This window comes from Montipora capricornis, chromosome 5 (genome assembly GCF_036669925.1).
Source record: "Montipora capricornis isolate CH-2021 chromosome 5, ASM3666992v2, whole genome shotgun sequence".
Classification (NCBI taxonomy): Eukaryota; Metazoa; Cnidaria; class Anthozoa; order Scleractinia; family Acroporidae; genus Montipora; species Montipora capricornis.
Genome location: NC_090887.1, coordinates 3,009,894 through 3,017,393, shown reverse-complemented (window position 1 = coordinate 3,017,393; position 7,500 = coordinate 3,009,894). Strand labels below are relative to the sequence as shown.

The following is a 7,500-nucleotide window of genomic DNA, read 5'->3' as shown; positions in this document are numbered from 1 at the left end:
GACTGTTTTCTTAGCAAAATGAAATACTGAACTAAATGCTTCTTGTTGTGGTCGACAAGCTTCTAGTCAAAATACACCCAGGAAGAAAACTGAAATTTTGCAGACCGAGCTGTCTCATTTAAAATCTGTTTCGACTCTAAATACGGCAAGTTTAATTTTCTGTGAAAAAGGAGTCTGATTGGGTTTTGTTCGCGGGAGGTCGCACTTACGACGTTCTAACACCTTTTAAGCCAGTATCACGCTGTTCATGGTAATACACATGTCAAATAACGTTTTTGCCAAAATCCTCTAAAAATACTTATTGTAATTTAAAACAACCATATTGATGGAAGTTTTCTGCGACAGGTGTGCAAGATATACATGTACGAAGCTATTGGTGGTTTAAAGTTAATAGCGTTTGGCCGACATTTTAAAATCTGTCTGTGCATGGTAACTGGCACCACAAATCGATGTTCAAGTCACTAGGGAGAGTGCTTTGAAACTAAACAATGCGAGGAAGTTTGTAAGTTTTGAAGTCTTTAACATTGAACATTTATTACGGAACATGTTAAATGAGGGAAAGTGAAAATGAATCAGGCTCTGTAAACTATAGGATCTAGTTGGCTAAATGCAGTAAGAACAAGGCTTAATTCGGTGCCAAGTCCACTTCAGTTCAGGGGCTATGAGGCACCTCCCAATCAAACTACTATTACGCGCTTTTAATCTAAAAGTAAGAGTCTCACTTCTCCGAATGCAGACATTAAAACGATGGAAAGTACGAAGAATTTAGGGACTTAACAATAATTATCTTTTATGCGAATATGGCTTTCAAGGCAGTTGTCTGTTTTCAATTAGTCACTTTTGCAATCAGTTTATTTCAAGTTGGTCTTTCAACTCACAGAAAAAGCAAGCGACCTAGGAATCCAGTTGAGTCGATGTTTGGCGGAATTGTCGTTTAGCCACTTTTGATTTCTTTCGATTTTAACATATTTACTATTTTTTTATGCCTTCCTTATCAGTTCAACTGTTTTAGCGCGACAGCAGTTTCTAGTTAAATTGAAAATTGCATGGATCGGGATAACTGCATTATTAATTCATACGAGAAGAAAAGAAGGAGAACATAAATTAGTTGTTCAGGTAAAATTGTCGCCATAAAATTCAATTTTAAACCTATCAATATTGGTCCAGAGGAAAAAATGGATAGCGAGGTAATCGGTTATTTGCCATTTGCTCTACCTTTAAGATCTTTCGATTAAGGTTCTCATGTTTCAAAATTAAATGCACCACTTCAAAGAGATCTGTGCGCTAGAAGAAGTCCATTTTCATCATTTCAGGATTACGTACGAATCAAAAAGCACAAATTGATTGAGAATCAGGTATAACTATTTAATTCCTTCCCTTGGTCGCTTTGCTCGTTGCATTCGGCTTGTATTAGCTTCCTAGTGGTCAATATTATCCCGTGCAGACTTTTCTCTGGTTTATAATTAGTAACTTACGAACTAAAACTTCCTGAAACAATATAAAGAGCAAAGAAGCCATGCATTGCCAATCCATTTTAACTCAAAACAAACATCCGAACGTGGGGTCCCAGCGCTTTAAGATTCAAACTACATGCGAATTATGAAAGTATAGAGATTATTTCCAATTTGCTTTTATTAAAAAAAATTCTTTCATTAAATGCATCAGTAAATTACAGCACCTGGTGCCGCATTAAATTATGGCAATAAAAGAAAATTTCAGTCTCTCAGACAAACACTTTAGCAGAATTTAGTTTCTTTCCGGGATCTGATTGGTCTTTTAAAACTGCAGGGATTTGGCTTGCATCAATCAGCCTTCCAAAACCAAGCCAAAAGACGCCAATAGTTGCGCTGAAATCTTCCCAAAGGTACCGCATTAGACTGGTTCAGTTTAATTCTATAGTTGGTAAGACGATGATTAATTGTTGACGATTCGCAACTTGGAAAGAAATTGATGGGGCGTTACTTTGTACCTATATAATGCGTAAACTGATAAGTTACTCGATATTCTTGAATTATCCTCGCTCCCAGGCTTCTATTAAATCAGGGTTCAACGGAATTCGAACCCATGACCTGTGCGATGTCGGTACAATGCTCTAACATCAGAGCTATGAAGCCACTTAGATTGAAATCAATGCATAAATGTCGGCAAAATCTGTTCTCAGGTTGAATCCGTTTTACCTTTTACCTATCCTCATTATACCTACAACCCTGGTCAATACTCTTGGGACATTAACCCAACAGCTGGTGAAAATGATGCATTTTCCCTCCCCCCGTCCCCCCCCCGGTTCAGTGTTGACGTTATGGCTTCAAATCTTTTTCAACACAATCAACATTGCTGTGGGGAAGGGGGAACAGCAGAGACAGGCTCTTTTCACAACATTTCCAAGCATTTATAACAGGTTAAATACACTTTTCATAAGCATGGTGTGTTTACGCGCCTCATTTTCGTAAGTGTCCCAAGACGTTTTGACCAGGGTTGTAGGTTGATCGAGTACGCACTCAGATGAATTGAAGAAAATATTCTTGGGAGCCCAAATTAAGCCTGGAGAAAAATTAGGATCAGGTTAGTGTTAGGGCCCGAGTTCGAGTACCGGCAAGTGCCATGGTAGTACAGTTCTTCGTTCCCTGCTTTGATGTAATGTTGAGACTGAATGGATAAATGTATGAATGCAGAAACCTATAAGATGATGCGAAACATGAAGAAGATGAGTGAGATGCGTAAGCCGGACATTTTCTACGTATTAAAATGCTTTGTCTTGTTGAAAATAAAACGAAATTTCTTAAAACGGGAGGAACAAATTTAGTGAAAAATACGCAAACATCTGTCTCTGTCTTCATATCTTACTATTTCAAGGGTTCATCATTGTTCTCTGTCAAGTCCTTCAGAAATCAGTGTCAAGAAAAACTTCTTGACATTAGCTCACAACGTTGTGATTTGTTTGACTATTTTAGCGACGAATCAGTATTTTCTTTTTCTTTTTAATGAAGCAAAATAGAACTAGATTATAAAATAGAACTCTAAAGAAAATAACGGATGTCAACCGAAAAACTGAGCTCAAAAGACTTCTCTGCAGTTAGTCGTTTTAGTGAAGCGGCATGTCAACAGTTCACGAAAAGCAAGAAAGCGAAAAACCATGGCGTCGCGATGTGCTTGTTTGCCTATTTTAGCTAGGAATCCGTATATTTTTAAATGAAGCAATATAAAACAAGATTAAAAAATAGAACTTCAAAGAAAATAAAGGATGTCAACCGAAAGCCCTAGTTCAAAAAGTTGTTTTAAGTTCAAAGGCGTGTCAACAGTTTGCTCGAAAACAGCAAACCAGCGAAGTGTTGTCAGCAAAATCATGTGAATACTCGCCTTTTTGAAGAATATCCAGGCCTTTCATTACATTACTGATGTTTTTCCTTCTCATTGCAACGGTTAGTAAGTGAAAACTTGCATTTTAAGAGGTGAAATCCAATGTTTCGTCGCGCCGTAGTAAAAAAAAAATTTTCAATTAGCCACGACAGTTTCAGCACGGAACAGATTTCGGACCGTGGTCCGTATCGTAAAAAGCTGGACCGGCTACGAGCGTGCGATTAGCCAATCAGATTCAAGAATTTAGGATTCCTGCCCGCTAAGATGCTTCAGAAAAATTCTTCTTCTTTTCACATTGACTGAAGTTGAAAGGCACAGACTTTGGCGGTTTGCTTTTAAGCTGAGATTCCGCAGAACTACTGTGAAAATCGTCGTAAGATCATCAACATCAAATCAATTGGACTTCTTCAGTTCCGACGGCAAGCTGTACACATGGCTATATCATGATTTCTGTACTCGACTAAGTCCACTGTAAAAAAAAGTTTGTTATCCTGGTTACGGTATTTCTCTCTGCCCTTTGTCGATGAGATCTTTGAAATAAAATTTATTTCCAGAGCTCTATTTACTTAATACTAACTATAATTTATGGTTGTTATTTTAAGCAAGAATATTTTTCTTCTGTGTTAGAATCACTGCTTTATTTTACAGCAGGCAGCTGCGGAGATATTCCAACCATCAACAAGAAAACAAATGCAATTATGATAAAGGGACTGGACTATCATCAGTCCCTTTGGGCAATTTATGCAATTTTTTATAAACGCTGTGTTGGTGCAGTCTCCTTTGATTATTTGCTTCGGCTATCGACGGATTTTCACTGTTTTTTTTTTTTTTTCAACAAAAGCAAACACCGAACTGGGATTTTTTTAAAAAAGGCGATATAGAAATGACAAGTTAATGCACTTTCAGACAGTATATCTGATTGGGTTTTGTTCGCAGGAGATCTCATTTATAAGTTCTACCCTCTTAAAAGCCGTTAAAAGTACAGTATCACGCTGTTTCCAGGCTCATGCATGTCTAAAGATCGTTACTTGAAGTATTCAAAGATATTTTCTGGGAAAGGTGCATGTACATCGAAGATATACCAAGACAAAATGGCACTAAATTAATAGCGTAAAGGTATTTTTTTTGTCAGAGGAAACACATGAAAAATACTAATATGTTTTTCGGACATTTAAAAGTGTAACTGTGTAAGCAATTCAAGGACTAGACTTAAAAGAACGCCAGATCCTGGAGAAGGATCGAATCAGCTATATAAATAGTTTTAAAAAACTGCACCGCTAAAAGACATCAATTCACTTATTCCACTCGCACTTATTCACTTAAGTCGTGATAGTGTGCGCAAAGCGAGAGAAACATACGTCATAAACAAAGCTAACACTTCAACGTTTAGACCTTAATGAGAAGTGGGTGCAGTTCCGCACGCGAATACCCAAGTCTTTTAGAGCGCTGACGTCATTCCCATAATGCAATGCCTTTTCCAAAATTTTCTCGAACGTACCGTTTAGACCCTCGAAAAGGAAATGAAAGAAATTAAGGGATTCGTAAGGATTTTGGCTTTGAAAATGGCTTTTAAGTTGTCTGTTTGTTGATCTAATTTCCTTTGAAGGCGACACAGTTAAGTTGACCTCAATGACTTCCCGATCGAGCTGCTGTTCATAGAAGACCAAGGGGCGCCTCGAGGTCGAACTGGGTCGACCATCAGCAAGCTCGTTTAGGTAATTGCTACTTTTTTCTAACATATTTAATATTTGTTGATGCCTTCCTTATAAGTGCGCATGACTTTCTTGGTACGACAGTTAATAAGGAATTCCCAGTCAAATGATTAATTTGAAAGTTTCTTGACGATCTGCAGGTTTTTGGAACTGACCTTGAAGGACATTAAGCCTTGTAACGAAAAAAAGGAAGGATTTTAAAATAGATCGTCCATGTCAATTTAGTTTTAAACCTACAAAGTAGTTTTAAAAACATGAAGCGAGGTAGACAACTCACCATTTTTGCGTGTGATCTTTCGAAATTTAAAAACGCAATAACTTCATTTTTCAAATTTAAGAGCGCCGCTTCAAAGAGGTCATCATCGCATCAGGAAGAGGCTGCTTACATTGCACCAATTGAAATTAGGCTTAAATGAATACTGAGGAAAAGCAGGAGGGGATTGTAAATTGAGTGCCAGGTCTTTATTTTCTTGTTTTAGTTTGTTTCTCCTGAAGAGAGAGAGAGAGAGAGCCCATATAAACGCACAGAACAAAATGAACATTCCTAACCTGGTCCGTAGAAAAATGTAGTCATAATTAACAATTTCAATGTGGCAGACATTTGGATGACTCGCCACTTTGCGCCCTGTGATAAATTTAGGATAAGCCATTTAATTTTCTACGCGGCATTTCTACTTTGTTCCACTGATAAACAATGATCAACCCCAAAACGATACTGCACTGTGTGTCATTCAGTTTCCCCTCTTGCGTACGTATCAACACCCATCAAAACCCCTGTCAAAATTGCGTGAAGGCTAAAATGAATTATTCACTAAGCTAGAATATGGTTGCAGGTCTAATGCGTCTCAAGGAGCCGATGTTCAAAACAAGAATAATTTACATTCTTGTTCGCTTGCTTGGGTATAAAATTACAAAAAGGTTTTAAAATATGAGAAAGCTTGTATGAGGGCTTTAGATTGACGATGAGAAGGATTTGCTTTTAACGTGTTTGAATTGAAATAAGCCTCTCTCTGTACAAGGTATATATTTTAGTATATCCTCAGAAAAAAGTAAAAAACGAATTGATTAACAACTACGTTTTGAACGTGAGTGGCAGTTGTTCCATATTTAAATTCATAAAGTTTTCTTATGGCAAAAAAGATGTTATATCCTCAATCTTTCATTTCGCAGTTCCTAAGAACAAAGCGAATAATACTTAAAAAAGAAACAAAAAAACAATAGTAAAAAAACTTAGTAAATATGCGCTTTCTTAAATTTGAAATTACTGAAAGCTTTGTTTTTAATCATTTAAGCATGCTATCTCGATGAAAAATGAAATTTTATGTTAAAAGGGTTTCCGCTTTGGTGTTCCTTTGTTCAATGTAAATTACAGTCCTCCTAAAAAAAAAAAAAAAAAAACGAAAAGAAAAGAAAAAGCTCTGTAATTGAGTTTTGCACCTGTTGAGGATCTTTGTTCACATTCGACTCCACATTCGTGAAGATCCTGAAAAATAGGTATCTGGATGAAGAGGTTTTCGCGCTGCAGCATGGAAATATAATTGTCTGTGGTTGATGATGGAAACTTGATGAGAATTCCTTCTTCAGGTCCTTAAGCTTTAGATCAACTAGAACGCTAAACGTTTTTGGTTGTTGCACGTAAAATAACACGCACCTAGAATTGCAATTGCTTAATCCATAGAGAAGAGCGCGCAATCGAGGACCAAGTGAAAGCAGAAATAAAATCAAGAAAAAAAAGGTGTCCTTTGATACTCGGCTCTTAAAGTCAACAAGAATGTTTAAATGGTGACAACACGGATAAGACGGTATTCGCGCTTCCTTTTTGGGCAAGTGAGATGTGACTCAGGAATACGCGGAAAAAAATGAGAGTTATACATGGCACTGAGCAGGATAACCCACGACCTTCCGGTAGCCAGTTCAGATGCTCTTCCGCTGAGCTATATCATCAGCGAAATTCATTGAAGGCCGGCACGGATTTTGAAAAACAAAAAAAATATGGTGAGTATGGCGAAAACGTTTTCTTTGAAATATGGTATAAAATCGTTTTTATTACGTTTTAGAAATGAAAGTCTTTGAGAGGAACCCGCCAAAATGCTGCGCATGCGCATTCGCCTAAAAATTTGAGACTGCCAACGGCTGTTGCCTGTTTTGCCAAACTTTTCGCGAATTCGTCATTAGGTTTTGCAGAAATCTTGAATTAAAGTCGTTCCGACAAACGAGTCGTCCATCCAAAAGAAATCAGAAATTAAGTAGACAAAAATTTGGGAAACTCTTGAATACGGATTGGTTTGAAATGTGAGAAGGTGGAGTCCTGGTAATTCCTTAAAGAAGATTCTCAATGGTGTCTTTTGATTCTCAATGGTGTCTTTTGTCAGAGAAATTCACTTTGGTTTTAAAGTTAAAGTCGAAAGCTTTGAATTTATGCTGATCCAAA

The 7,500-nt window shown here is 37.2% G+C and overlaps 1 protein-coding gene across 4 annotated transcripts in view; it reads left to right on the top strand.

The window, feature by feature from the left end:
- The window catches only part of LOC138049124 (neuropeptide FF receptor 2-like), a 63,900-nt gene that overhangs the window by 19,850 nt on the left and 36,550 nt on the right, over positions 1 to 7,500 (top strand). The window contains exon 3 of one of the 4 annotated variants that reach the window (XM_068895257.1): positions 346 to 502. The exons of the other annotated variants lie outside the window; for them this stretch is intronic. The gene's annotated coding sequence lies outside the window, so the exon portion shown is untranslated. The remainder of the gene's footprint in view (positions 1 to 345; positions 503 to 7,500) is intronic. 4 annotated transcript variants of the gene reach the window in all.